The 15,537-nt window shown below is 45.6% G+C and overlaps 1 protein-coding gene across 3 annotated transcripts in view; it reads right to left on the bottom strand.

Moving 5' to 3' along the window:
- Nucleotides 1-9,631, bottom strand: part of LOC114594765 (cullin-9-like) — a 66,616-nt gene extending 56,985 nt beyond the window's left edge. Inside the window, exon 1 of one of the 3 annotated variants that reach the window (XM_028724863.2) lies at nucleotides 9,472-9,631. The gene's annotated coding sequence lies outside the window, so the exon portion shown is untranslated. Of the gene's footprint in view, nucleotides 1-8,596; nucleotides 8,722-8,787; nucleotides 9,117-9,471 lie in introns of those variants that run through there. The other 2 variants (XM_077925516.1, XM_077925517.1) reach the window with 2 other exon arrangements.
- Between the last annotated feature and the right edge of the window lie 5,906 nt (nucleotides 9,632-15,537).

Below are 15,537 nucleotides of genomic sequence, written 5' to 3'. Positions count from 1 at the left end.
TCTTTCCATTACTTTGTATCTTGCCGACATAGGCTTGCGCATCCATTTGCAATGTCCCATAAATGTTACAACGGAAGAAGTCTTTCCCTCTGCTTTTATTTCCGTTCAGACCATTACTTAATAATCAACGGAAAAAGGTAAAAGGCGGATCTACACGGATCCTCGTGAATTCATATGATTTTTTCATTCAAATTAAATAAAACCACCATGATACTGTAGACCATGTCTTACTCTGTAGAAAGCATCAAAAAAATCACGCATCCACTGTTTCGGGGGGGTGCAGGGGCGCAAAAACATGGTTAAAAAACACGGATCCTCATGGATCCTCATGATTTTTGCACTAGATCAGCCCAAACTCACTTTCAAATTACAAATAATGTCCAGGGGCACAACACCCACCACAGAAATCACGCATCCACGGCTTCCTGGCGAAACCGTGGCCCAAAAACGTGGTTTTCAAGAACGGATCTTCATGGATCCACACGCTTTCTGCATCGGGCCAACCCAAACTCACCGTCAAATCACATATCATAGTAAGGGGCACAGCCTACAACACAAAAAACTCGGATCCACACCTGCCTGGCCACGCCCTGGCCCAAAAACGTGGTTCCGAAGCACGGATCCTCATGAATCCTTATGATTTTTGCACTAGATCAGCCCAAACTCACCGTCAAATCACACATCATGTCCAGGGGCACAGCTTACACCACAAAAAACTCGGATCCACGGCTTCCTGGCCATTCCATGGCCCAAAAACGTGGTTCCAAAGCACGGATCCTCATGGATCCTCACGCTTTTTGCATTGGGCCAACCCAAACTCACCGTCAAATCACACATCATTCCCAGGGGCACAGCCTGCACCACAAAAAACTCGGATCCACGGCTTCCTGGCCACTTCATGGCCCAAAAACGTGGTTCCGAAGCACGGATCCTCATGGATCCTCACGCTTTTTGCATTGGGCCAACCCAAACTCACCGTCAAATCACACATCATGTCCAGGGGCACAGCTTACACCACAAAAAACTCGGATCCACGGCTTCCTGGCCACTTCATGGCCCAAAAACGTGGTTCCGAAGCACGGATCCTCATGGATCCTCACGCTTTTTGCATTGGGCCACCCCAAACACACTGTCAAATCACACATCATAGCCAGGAGCACAGCTTACACCACAAAAAACTCGGATCCACGGCTTCCTGGCCACTCCATGGCCCAAAAACATGGTTTTGAAACACGGATCCTCACGGATCCTCACGCTTTTTGCATTGGGCCAACCCAAATTCACTGTCAAATCACACATCATGTCCAGGGGCACAGCCTGCACCACAGAAAACTCAGATCCACGGTCATCTGGCAACGGCATGGCCCAAAAACGTGGTTTTGAAGGTCGGATCCGCACGGATCCTAACGCTTTTTGCATTGGGCCAACCCAAACTCACTGTCAAATCACTCATCATGTCCAGGGGCACAGCTTACACCACAAAAAACTCGGATCCACGGCTTCCTGGCCACTCCATGGCCCAGAAACGTGGTTTTGAAGTACGGATCCTCATGGATCCTCACGCTTTTTGCATTGGGCCACCCCAGATTCACTGTCAAATCACACATCATGTCCAGGGGCACAGCCTACACAACAAAAAACTCGGATCCACGGTTATCTGGCAACGCCATGGACCAAAAACGTGGTTTCGAAGCACGGATCCTCATGGATCCTCATTATTTTTGCACTAGATCAGCCCAAAGTCACCATCAGATCAAACATCATGGCCAGGGGCACAGCATCCACCACAAAAATCACGTATCCACGGCTTCCTGGCCATACCGTGGCCCAAAAACGTGGTTTTGAACGTCGGATCCTCACGGATCCTAACGCTTTTTGCATTGGGCCACCCCAAATTCACTGTCAAATCACACATCATGTCCAGGGGCACAGCACCCACCACAAAAATCATGGATCCATGGCTTCCTGGCCATACCATGGCCCAAAAACGTGGTTTTGAAGGTCGGATCTGCACGGATCCTAACGCTTTTTGCATTAGGGTACCCCAAATTCACTGTCATATCAAACATCATGTCCAGGAGCACAACCTGCACCACAGAAAACTCAGATCCACGGTTATCTGGCAACGGCATGGCCCAAAGACGTGGTTTTGAAGCACGGATCCTCATGGATCCTCACGCTTTTTGCATTGGGCCACCCCAAATTCACTGTCATATCACACATCATGTCCAGGGGCACAGCCTACACAACAAAAAACTCGGATCCACGGTTATCTGGCAACGCCATGGACCAAAAACGTGGTTTCGAAGCACGGATCCTCATGGATCCTCATTATTTTTGCACTAGATCAGCCCAAAGTCACCATCAGATCAAACATCATGGCCAGGGGCACAGCATCCACCACAAAAATCACGTATCCACGGCTTCCTGGCCATACCGTGGCCCAAAAACGTGGTTTTGAAGGTCGGATCCTCACGGATCCTAACGCTTTTTGCATTAGGGCACCCCAAATTCACTGTCATATCAAACATCATGTCCAGGGGCACAGTCTGCACCACAGAAAACTCAGATCCACGGTTATCTGGCAACGGCATGGCCCAAAGACGTGGTTTTGAAGCACGGATCCTCATGGATCCTCACGCTTTTCGCATTGGGCCAACCCAAACTCACCGTCAGATCACACGTCATAGCCAGGGGCACAGCCTGCACCACAAAAATCACGGATCCACGGCTTCCTGGTCATACCATGGCCCAAAAACGTGGTTTTGAAGAATGGATCCTCATGGATCCTCATGATTTTTGTATTGGGCCAACCCAAACTCACTGTCAAATCACACAACATGTCCAGGGGCACAGCCTGCACCACAGAAAACTGAGATCCGTGGCTTCCTGGCAACACCATGGACCAAAAACGTGGTTTTGAAGCACGGATCCTCATGGATCCTCACGCTTTTTGCACTAGATCAGCCCGAATTCACCGTCAAATCACACATCATGGCCAGGGGCACAGCCTGCACCACAAAAAACTGAGATCCGTGGCTTCCTGGCAACACCATGGACCAAAAACGTGGTTTTGAAGCACGGATCCTCATGGATCCTCACGCTTTTTGCACTAGATCAGCCCGAATTCACCGTCAAATCACACATCATGGCCAGGGGCACAGCCTGCACCACAAAAAACTGAGATCCATGGCTTCCCGGCCACACCATGGCCCAAAAACGTGGTTTTGAAGCACGGATCCTAACGGATCCTCACGGATCCTCACACTTTTTGCATTGGGCCACCCCAAACCCACTGTCAAATCACACATCATGTCCAGGGGCACAGCCTGCACCACAGAAAACTCAGATCCACGGCTTCCTGGCCACTCCATGGCCCAGAAACGTGGTTTTGAAGCACGGATCCTCATGGATCCTCACGCTTTTTACATTGGGCCAACCAAAACTCACTGTCAAATCACACATCATGTCCTGGGGCACAGCCTGCACCACAAAAAAACTCGGATCCACAGCTTCCTGGCCACTCCATGGCTCAAAAACATGGTTTTGAAGGACGGATCCTCATGGATCATCACACTTTTTGCGTTGGGGAACCCCAAATTCACCCTTTATTCACATATCTTGTACATAACCACAGATCTGACCACAAACATCATGGATCTACTGCTTCATGGCCCTGGCCAGATGCTACCCTGGATATATTGGCCAATTTTTAGGTGGGTGTGCTAGGATGGAGGAAACGGAGTCGGCTGAATCTCTATCCTTTAAGGATGGGCGTCCAATGGCTGGGCCAGAATAATTTCAGTTTGGTTTGCCAGCTACCAGCTCTTCATGGGGCGCAATAGTCACCTGTAGCTGCCATCAGGAGTCCTGGTGTGATCCTGGATGCTTCTGTCTCTATGGAGGCATTGGTCACAAATGTAGCCAAACTGGAATTTTTGAATCTATGTCAGGTTAGGCAATTGGCACTGTACCTGTCCCTTTCCAACCTAGCCATGGTGATCCATGCAGTAGTCACCTGCATACAATGGTACCTTGCAAGACGAATGCCTCGCAAGACGGAAAACCCGGAAGACGAAAGGGTTTTTCTTTTTTTGAGCTGCTTCGCAAGACGATTTTCCCTATGGGCTTGCTTCGCAAGACGGAAACGTCTTGCAAGTTTGTTTCCTTTTTCTTAACACCGTTAATACAGTTGCGACTTGACTTCGAGGAGCAACTCATAGCACGCGGTGTGGTAGCCTTTTTTGAGGTTTTTGAAGACTTTGGTGATTTTTGAAGCTTTCCCAAAACTTTTCCGACACCGTGCTTCGCAAGACGAAAAAAATCGCAAGACGACAAAACTCGCGGAACGAATTAATTTCGTCTTGCGAGGCACCACTGTACTAGACTACTTTAACTTGCTGTACACCTGAGCTGCGGAGTGCAGGGTATAAATGTGATAGAGAGAGAGAGAGAGAGTGAGAGAGAGAGAGAGAGATGCAGGGCTACCCTTGAGACTGCTCCAGAAACTCCAAATGGTCTAAAATGCAGGTGCATGAGTTCTTACTTGGACTTTGTGGAGAGCCCACATTCAGTTGGTTGTTCATCAGCTGGATTGGCTCCAGGTGGAGTATCAAATCAGGTTCAATGTTTTGGTGCTAATCTTTAAAGCCCTAAACAGTCTGTGACCTTTCTTATCTGTGGGAATTATCTTCCAATACACCCCCATGAGTGTGACGCTCATCTAACAGCAACCTACTGGTGGTCCCTGGCCCAAAACATATCCAGCTGTCCTCAACCAGAGCCAGAGCCATTTTGGTGGAACACTTTGTCTAATGAGACCAGGGCTCAGTGCAATCTATCTCAGTTCTCTCACTTGTCATGGTGAGTGGGCTTGCACATTCCTATGACCCTTGTGAGCGAAGCCGTTGGGAATCTCGTACTCCCAGCAGGGTCACCCAAGGTGGTAAGGTCAAAGAAAATTAAATATGCTCAGAGTCCTGTAGTGATTTCATGCTCTGTATTGCAGCTTGTAAAACAGTGACTGAATTTCCCCCCAAACCTCAGGCTTTTATATACATTATTTACACAATGAGTCCCGTCTGACTGGCTGATTCTGCTTCCCTCCTGGAGCCTGATTGGTCTTTTCCTGCAAGCCAATCAGTTCTTGCATTCTAGGATCCTACTTGCCTATTGTTCTAGGATCCAAGCTTAGTACATAACAGGGAAGGAGCTAGACAAAGAATGATCCAAGAAGTCCTCAATGGCAGAACAGGCGGGTGATAACAAACAGTGTGTTACAACGGCTGTGAAGGCAGATGAAGGCTGCAGCAGATAGGATCCACCAGTTCGTCGTGACTACTCATGCCATCAGAACAGAGCCCTACTGCGAAGACTGTGCGTTGGTCAGTGTGCACTGATCTACACACATAAAACAAATTCACGCACAGGCATCTTCCAAAAACCCAACCCAACCCCCCCAAACCCTCCCCCCATGGCGATCACTAAATGGCTACGGGGGCAGGAATGTGAAGCCCCTAGTCATGAACCGACACATGGGCGTTCAGTCGTTCTGACTCAAGGAATGAGGCAGTTGAGCAGCTCAGCAGCTGTATCCATGACTGAGCAGCCCTTTTTAGGATCCACTATGCTCACCCTGAAAAGGGGAAGGGGCTGGAAACAGTGCCCTAAACATAGTATGCCTCCCTTTTTCCCTGACTGGATTACCACGCCCAGGTGGAATCTCTTTTCCCATAGTTTGAATCCATTATTCTGCATCCTAGTCTCTAGAACAGCAAAAACAAGCTTGCTCCCTCTTCAACATGACATCCCTTCAAATATTTAAACATGGCTATCATGTCACTCCTTAATCTTCTCTTCTCTAGATTAAACAAATCCAGCTCCCTAAGTCTCTCCTCATAGGGCTTGGATTCCAGACCTTTTACATTTTGGTCACTGTCAGGGAACTGACATCAGAGACACGGGAGAAGGAGAGGGTCTCAGATTCTGCAGGTGAAGGTCCCAGCACAAGTGGGAGACTCAGCTTGGTGGAAGGGGAAGGAAATACGCGTGACACCAAGAGTCCAGGAGAGCAATGGGAAGAGGAGGTGGAAGGGCTCCGGGATTCTTCCCTGGAAGTCAGTGAAGAGAGCCCAGGCACTCCGCTACCCACGCCCACCCTGCGCAGGAGACTCCCGCGCAATGAGAGGCGGAGACGATTAGGTGTCAAACAGCTTTTATGCTGGCAGAGGTTTAAGAAACGCCCACAGACAGATTCTGCCAGTGACTGAGGCAGTCAAGCGGAGATGGGCTGTGCAGTCCGAAGGGTTTAACCAGGCAACCAAGCACCCAAACAGGGTCGGCTTACGCACAAGTAACTCCAAACCACTACACCTGCCCATCTGGCTGGGTTTCCCCAGCCACTCTGGGTGGCTTCCAAAAAAAATATGAAATAAAAATACATTAAAAAGTCACACATTAAAAACGTCCCTAAACAGGGCTGCCGTCAGATGTCTTCTAAATGTCAGATCTCTTTGACATCTAATGGGAGGACATTCCACAGGGCGGGTGCCACTACCAAGAAGGCCCTCTGCCTGGTTCCTTGTCGCTTTGCTTCTCACAGTGAGGGAACCACCAAAAGGCCCTTGGTGCTGGACATCAGTGTCCGGGCAGAACAATGGGCGTGGAGATGCTCCAAAAAGCATGAGGATCCATGAGGATCCGTTCTTCAAAACCATGTTTTTGGGCTATGGAGTTGCCAGGAAGCCGTGGATCCGAGTTTTTTGTGGTGCAGGGTGTGCCCCTGGCCATGATGTGTGATTTGACGATGAGTTTGGCCTGGCCCAATGCGAAAAGCGTAAGGATCCATGAGGATCCGTGCTTCAAAACCACGTTTTTGGGCCATGGCGTTGCCAGGAAGCAGTGGATCTGAGTTTTCTGTGGTGCAGGCAGTGCCCCTCGACATGATGTGTGATTTGACAGTGAGTTTGGGTTGGCCCAATGCAAAAAGCGTGAGGATCCATGAGGATCCGTGCTTCAAAACCACGTTTTTGGGCCTTGGAGTGGCCAGGAAGCCGTGGATCTGAGTTTTTTGTGGTGCAGGCTGTGCCCCTGGACATGATGTTTGATCTGATGATGACTTTCGGCTGATCTTGTGCAAAAATCATGAGGATCCATTAGGATCTGTGCTTCGGAACCACGTTTTTGGGCCACAGTATGGCAAGGCAGGAGTGGATCCGAGTTTTCTGTGGTGTAGGCTGTGCCCCTGGCTATGATGTGTGATTTGACAGTGAGTTTGGGGTGGCCCAATGCAAAAAGTGTGAGGATCCATGAGGATCCGTTCTTGAAAACCACGTTTTTGGGCCATGGTGTGGCCAAGAAGCCGTGGATCCGTGATTTCTGTGGTGGATGCTGTGCCCCTGGACATGATGTGTAATTTGACAGTGAGTTTGGGCTGATCTAGTGCAAAAATCATGAGGATTCATGAGGATCCGTGTTTTTTAACCATGTTTTTGCGCCATTGCGGCACCACGAAACAGTGGATGCGTGATTTTTTTGGTTCCTCCTACAGACTAAGATGTGGTCTACAGTAGCATGGTGTTTTTATTTTGTTTCAATATAAAAATCATATGAATTCATGAGGATCCGTGCCTCGGATCCATGTTTTTGTGGTGCTGTAGCGCGGCAAAGTGTTGGATCCACGTTTTTTATAGTCCAGTTTGTAGGCGTGCCTTCTAGGTGTGATTTGACACTGCATTTGTTGGAATTAATTTTAAAAAAGTGGAGGATCCATGAGGATCCGTCTAGATCCGCCTTTTATGCAGACCCATAATCAACTTTTAATCAAATAGAGTAACTTAATCTTGGAGTAACAGTCTTTGAGAAAGTTCTAGCCAGCACGAACATGGAAAATTATTTTGCTTGTCTAGCACCAAGTGTATTTCAAATTAACACTGGAATCCTGAGGGATGAATTCTAGGTGTTACTTCATCAGATGTATGAGTCAGAACCTATTCTCTGGCACCTAAGGAATATACTCTTAGTAATACATCTGATGAAGCAGACTCTTGCCTATGAAAATTCATGCAACAATGACCTGTTACTCCATAAAGTGCAGTGCTGGGAGAGATTCTGTTGCAGCACCGTTGCATCGGCTTAAATCGAGGCAATTTTAAAGCAGTAATGTAAATTGCTGTAAAAATACTGATTTAAAGTTTCCCACTCAGCATTTCCTATCACAGTCCACACTGATAGCATGTTATGACATTTAAATCACATTCATGCACAATAAGCAAAGCCTTTATACTATCTAAAAACATTTTATCTGTCACACCGTACACATCAAAGGATACTAAGGCAATTTATCTGTGGGTGAAACACCCCAAACTATCCAGCACATAATGGAAAGAAGAGATTCTCCATATGACGAAAAACCACACACCCATTTGGTCAAGAATAAGTCAGAAATGCTACTAATGAGCCACTCATTAACAAGAGCCATAATGCTTGCTCTCAGAAGTCAAGCACTTTCCTCCTTTTGGGCGGAAGAAGCCTCAAACTCATTTCAGGAGAGGTCCCCCGAACCAAGTTCTATGTGAGAAAAGTACAATTTGCTCACTGAAACGTCACTTCGACCCACATTTCCCAGCCGTACAGGCCCTTCGGACTGGAAGTCGGGACGTTTTAATTGCACTCGGATTTCTTCTTGGAGCAGCAGTTCGCGAGCCGGCGCGTGAGATACAGATGCGTGTGTGTGTGTGTGTGTGTGTGTGTGTGTGAAATACGTTATTGGGATCGGTTCCCTCCTACCTATACATGGGGCGGTCCGATTTCAATCAATGCATCCGACGGAGGAGGGTCGTCCTGTTGTTTCTCTCCTCCCCCCGACCCCCTTTCATATAAGGTACAGTGGTACCTCAGGTTACGTACTTAATTCGTTCCGGAGGTCCGTTCTTAACCTGAAACTGTTCTTAACCTGAAGCACCACTTTAGCTAATGGGGCCTCCCGCTGCCGCCGCGCGATTTCTGTTCTCATCCTGAAGCAAAGTTCTTAACCTGAAGAACTATTTCTGGGTTAGCGGAGTCTGTAACCTGAAGTGTATGTAACCTGAGGTACCACTGTACAGGCTTTGTCGCCCGTTTAATCCACACGGCCGCTCTTGAGCTTTCGGACACGCGCTCCCTTTCGGCCGCCTCCATTCAGAGGAATCCCCGCAAGTTCCCCTCACGAGTCGCTCGACTGAAGCCCCTGTGGGCAAGCCGGGCTCCCTCCCCACCAGGGAGGCGGCGGTGCGGAAGCGAAAGAGAAAGGAGCACAAAGAAACGGAGCGGCGGGATGAAGCTCCCCGCCCAGAAGGGCCGAGGGGCGACACAACGTGGTGCTGGGGAAGCGCCCCGGCTCGCCTGACGCTGAGGGCCCCTAAGCCGAGACCACCCCAGAATGGGCCTGCTGAGGGGAATGAGCCCCGTCCGGCGCCCAGGGAGTCCCGTTACCTGCCCAGCCAAGCACCGAGGGCGACGCCGCCACCGCCGCCGCCGCTCCTCCTCCTCCTCCGCCGCCGCCTCCTCGCCCGGCCACTCCAGCAGCTCCACAAGTTCCGGGTCACCAGGGCGCATGCGCCGGAAGTCGCGCGTGCGTAAGCCCTTTCCCTTCAGCTTTAACGCCGCCGCCGGCTCCTCTAGTCTACGGGGCCCTGCGAGGGACAGTTCGGACGCCGCGAAGTCGCGCGCCGCTGTGTATGTTTTGTCGCTATATGGAGTGCCGAGTGAATGGCAGCTGCAAGCAAAAAAGCGTTCTAAGTGTGTTTTTAAAGTGCAATGTACAACGTGGCACTAGGTGGCGATGGCGAGCCTTATGGAAAATTCAGTGTCTCTGTGTGTCTTTTAAAAAAACGCTTTAATAATAAGTATTTTCAGAACTTTTTAAATATGTCTGTAGATTCCACCTGAGCCGTCACTGCTTAGCTGGCGAGCCCGCCTGCAGCTGAGCCCATTCTCACTCCTTTAGTTATTTAATCTAGCATTTGCACCTGCCGGATAACAAGCCCCATTGAGTACACCGGTACTTGCTGCTGAACAAATGTGCATTATCAAAACAAAACAAATTCCTTCCAGTAGCACCTTAAAGACCAACTAAGTTAGTTCTTGGTATGAGCTTTCGTGTGCATGCACACTTCTTCAGATACACATAATGTGCATTATATTACTATTGTTGTTGTTGTTGTTGTTATTTAAATGTGTTTAGTCTCTTTATCTTGCGCAGGGCAGCCCAAATCGACTTGCAGCCAAAGAAACAAACAAACAAACAAACAGCACCCACACAGAGCACACAAATAGATACATAAAAACCAAGGGGGGGGGGGAAGAAATTCATTAAAAAATAAATTGGTCGGATGCCAATCCTGGATGGGTTGCACATCTCCTGAACATAGCTGTCAACTTTTCCCTTTTCTTGTGAGGAATCCTATTCGGAATAAGGGAATTTCCCCTTTAAGAAAGGGAAACGTTGACAGCTATGCTCCTGAAGGAGCAGATTCGCAGTCTGGAGGTGCTATTGGATCCAACTCTCCCTGGAGGCTCAGGCGGTCTCAGGAGCTACGTGTGTCTTTTATCAGCTGCGGATGGTTAACAGCTGCAGCCATTTCCAGACCAGGAAAGCCACAGCAGGTCATGCGTTTTACTTTTGTGTGTTTTTATTAAATTTCTATACCGCCCTTCATCTGTAAATCTCAGGGTGGCGCACAGCACAAAAATACAAGATTAAAAACACAAAATGTATGTAATAAATCCAAAGAGATTTTTCTGCCCTTAAGATACAGAGTCTGCGTGCAACTCCTCAGCAAGCTGGTGGTCTGTGTTGACCCACCAGTGAGAGATCTCCCAAGCCCTTTTCTCCCTAGCTCTACATAGACTGCTTGTATTTAATAACATAAAATGAAGCTATTGGATCAGCCCAATGGCCCATCTAGTTTCAGCATCTTGCTCTCACAGTGGCTGACCCAATGCCTGTGGGAAGCCTGCAAACTGGAGATGAGCACAGCAGCACTCTGCCTACCTGTGCCTCCTAGCAACGGGTATTAGCTCTATATTGATTAGAATGGAAGTCACTATCAGGTTCATGCAAGCTTTATTTGCTCAACTTTAAGTGCTTTCATTAGATTGTGTAGACCAACTTGGCCAGAACAAGGCTAAAGCGCAAACTCGGTTCATTTAATTTTGTTGGGATTTCAAATGACATGAAGGATTGTGTATTTGCCACCTGTGCTAATCATTAGCGTCTTTATTCTAAGCATTTACAGAGTATCCTTTCCCTATGACTACAAACAACTTTTTGATTGATTGATATTTGGAGAGTGAAGAACCCTCTGGAGAGAGAGGGAACTTTTTTCTCTGAAGGAAAAATGACATGGACAAGGATCGACCAAATCTGGGTAACTAGTAGCATGGCTCCAAAGATAAAAAAAGCAGAAATCTGCCCAAAGACTTGCTCCGACCATAATGCTGTGAAGATGGAGATGAAATTAACAACAACTGGAACCTTCAGATGGAGGATGAACGACGCCCTATTCAGAGATGAAGAGATTTATAAGAAGGCCCAAAAAACTTTGAAAGACTATTTTGAGATAAATTTTAGAACAGATGTGCAGAAAAGAATAATATGGGACGCAAGTAAGGCCGTGATGCGAGGTTTCCTGATACAACAAAACTCTATAAAGAGGAAAAAGCAGAATGAGAGGAAAGAAAAACTTTTGGAAAAGATAAAAGAAGGTGAGAAGAAATTGAGGTCTAAACCAAAGTCTCATGAGATTTTGAGAGAAATAAAGTATTACCAGACGCAATATATGGAACTGATGAATCAAGAGATAGAATGGAAAATAAAGCAAATGAGACAAAGAACATTTGAATCGGCAGATAAATGTGGGAAACTTCTGTCATGGCAACTGAAAAAGAGACAAAAACTGAACACTGTGACAAGTTTGGAAATGGATGGAAAAATTATTCATAAACCAAATGAGATAAGCAACTGTTTCCAAAGCTTTTTTAGGAAATTATATACACAGGGGCCAATTGATGAGTGGGAAATAGAAGAATTTATTAAGAAGTATGGATTACCAAAGATCTCAGATCAAAGCAAAATGATTCTGAATGAGAAAATATCAGAGCAAGAAATAGAGGGCGCCATTCAGAATATGCAGTTGGGAAAATCTCCAGGACCAGATGGCCTAACGGCTAGATACTATAAGGCATTGAAGGAATGGATAATACAACCACTGAAGGAGGTCTGCAATGAAATTTTGGAAGGGAAAAAGGCACCTGAATCGTGGAAAGAAGCTTTCATCTCACTTATACCGAAAACAGAGACTGAAAAGAACCAGGTTAAAAACTACCGCCCTATATCATTACTTAATGTGGATTACAAAATTTTTGCAGACATTTTAGCAAAAAGATTAAAAAGGGTACTGATTGAGGAGATTCATAAGGACCAAACAGGCTTTCTCCCAGGGAGACATATGTCAGACAATGTCAGGAACATTATAGACATTTTGGAACTGCTGGAAGTGAACATTAACAGAAAGGCGGTGCTGATCTTTGTGGACGCGGAGAAAGCCTTTGATAACATTTGTTGGACCTTTATGAAGAAGAATCTCCAAGGTATGGGGGTAGGCCAAGGTTTTGAAAACGGTATAGGTGCTATATATTCTAAGCAAAAAGCAAAGTTGATTGTGAACAATGTGGTTACGGAAGAAATACCTATAGAAAAAGGTACACGACAAGGGTGCCCAATATCTCCCTTGCTTTTTATAACAGTCCTGGAGGTCTTGTTAAACATGATTAGAGGGGACCAATTGGTTAAAGGGATTCAGGTCGGAGCCAGAAATTACAAACTAAGGGCATTCGCAGATGACCTTGTATTGACTTTACAACAGCCAGATACTAGTACTAAAAGAGTATTAGAACTAATTGAGATATTTGGTCAAGTAGCAGGATTCAAATTGAATAAGCAAAAAACTAAAGTGTTGGAGAAAAACCTAACATTGGCAGAAAAAGAGAAGTTTCAAAGTGAAACAGGTTTAGTAATAACAAAAAAGGTGAAGTACCTGGGAGTGAATCTGACTTCTAAAAATGTGAATTTGTTTAAAGACAACTATGACAAATGTTGGACAGAGGTGAAAAAAGATCTAGAAATATGGTCGAGGTTGAAACTTTCCTTGTTAGGCCGAATTGCTGTTATTAAGATGAATGTATTGCCTAGAATGTTGTTTTTATTCCAGACACTCCAGATCCTGGATAAAATGGACTGTTTCAAGAAGTGGCAAAAAGACATATCAAAATTTGTCTGGCAGGGCAAAAAGCCCAGAATAAACTTTAAGATTTTAACTGATGCAAAAGATAGAGGGGGGTTTGCCCTGCCGGACCTGAGACTTTACTATGAATCGGCAGCGTTCTGCTGGTTGAAACAATGGCTGCTTCTTGAGAACACAGACATTCTGGATCTGGAAGGGTACGATAACAGATTTGGCTGGCATGCTTATATATGGTATGACAAGGTAAAAATGCATAAAGGTTTTAAAAACCATATTGTTAGGAAAGCACTATACAATGTTTGGATAAGATATAAAGATTTACTGGAAAGTAAAACTCCCAGGTGGCTATCACCAATGGAGGCTAAAGAGACAAAAAAACTTAATATGGAGTCTAAATGGCCAAAATATTGTGAAATTTTAGAGCAAGATGGTGAAAGGGTCAAATTACAGAGTTATGATAAATTAAGGTCTAAAGTACGAGATTGGTTGCACTACCTTCAGATAAATGAGGTATTTAAACAAGACAGGAAAATAGGTTTTCAGAAGGAGAGGTCGAAATTAGAAACAGAACTGTTAGAACCCAATACTAAGAACTTGTCAAGAATGTATAATTTGCTGCTGAAATGGAATACACAAGATGAAACAGTAAAATCGGTTATGATCAAATGGGCACAAGATATAGGTCATGACATTATGTTTGATGACTGGGAAAGGTTATGGAACACTGGTGTGAGATTTACGGCTTGTAATGCTTTAAGAGAAAACATAATGAAAATGATCTATAGATGGTATATGACCCCAGTCAAACTTGCAAAAATTTACCATTTGCCCAATAATAAATGTTGGAAATGTAATGAGACTGAGGGTACTTTCTATCACCTTTGGTGGACCTGCCCGAAGATTAAAGCCTACTGGGAAATGATCTATAATGAAATTAAAAAGGTCCTTAAATGGACATTTTCCAAAAAACCAGAGGCTTTTCTCCTGGGCATGGTGGGCCAATTGGTGCCAAGGAAGGACAGAACGTTCTTTATGTATGCTACCACAGCAGCAAGAATCCTTCTGGCAAAGTATTGGAAGACGCAGCAGCTACCTACTCTGGAAGAATGGCAAGCGAAGGTGATTGACTACATGGGAATGGCAGAGATGACCGGCAGAATCCGAGACCAGGGGAGTGAGACAGTGGAAGAAGACTGGAAGAAATTTAAAATATATCTTAAAAACTGTTGTAATATTGAGGAGTGCTGAGATGCTATGGTGTTAAGAAACGGAGAATTGCAGCTGTATATCATAAATTTAAGGGAATTACAATGAAGATGAATTAATTAATTAAATGGAGGGTTGCTGATACAAGGGAAAAATAAGGATGCAGAAAAAGGGAGGTATGGGGAAGTCCGGGAAACAAGGTGAAGGAAAATGAGTTTATGAAACTATACATGTTTATTTGTGTGTATGTTTTGTTTTGTTTTGTTTTGTTGTTTGTGTATAATACATGTTTGGAAAATTAATAAAAATTATTTAAAAAAAAACAAACAACTTTTTGAATATATAAAGGTAAAGGGACCCCTGACCATTAGGTCCAGTTGTGACCGACTCTGGGGTTGCGACGCTCATTTCGCTTTATTGGCCAAGGGAGCTGGCATACAGCTTCCGCGTCATGTGGCCAGCATGACTAAGCCGTTTCTTAAGCTCTAAACATGGGCACTTGAATCCTGCTTTTTAAAATAATAATAAAAAGCAAATATTATAGAAAAAAAGCAGGGGAAACACATTATTTCTTCTGGCTTTATATCCTCCTGTTTTGACAAAAAAAACCTCAAAGGATTAAACTTTGCCATTTTACTGTCTATAAACTACTTTGGCACAGACAAGCTACATACAGTTGGTGACTACCCTACATACTGTCGTCGTCCCCCAAGATGGAGCCTGTATACCACCTGAGGCCATGATTTTGTGAAAGTGTGACGCAAAGACAACAAACAGAACCTGCCAAAGCGATTTCCCCAACCTAGCTCATTGTTAACCAACCCTGAGAGGATTTTCTTGGAAAGAAGCCCGCTTTAACTCCAGGGACTTACCTACATGCAAAGACTTGGGCTTCACTACAGTGGCAGGGAATTAGTTGCCCTCCAGTGTTGCTGGATAGTAACCTTAAATTTCTAGCATTTGCAAAGTCTAGCAATAAATACCATCAAGCCTATCCAGACACAAGGCTCAAGTTACATTTATTTTAAAAGTCTTCCTGAATTTATCC

Source organism: Podarcis muralis, chromosome 3 (genome assembly GCF_964188315.1).
Source record: "Podarcis muralis chromosome 3, rPodMur119.hap1.1, whole genome shotgun sequence".
NCBI lineage: Eukaryota > Metazoa > Chordata > Lepidosauria > Squamata > Lacertidae > Podarcis > Podarcis muralis.
The sequence above is the reverse complement of the archived record's forward strand: the minus strand, read 5'-3'. Positions and strand labels throughout refer to the sequence as shown.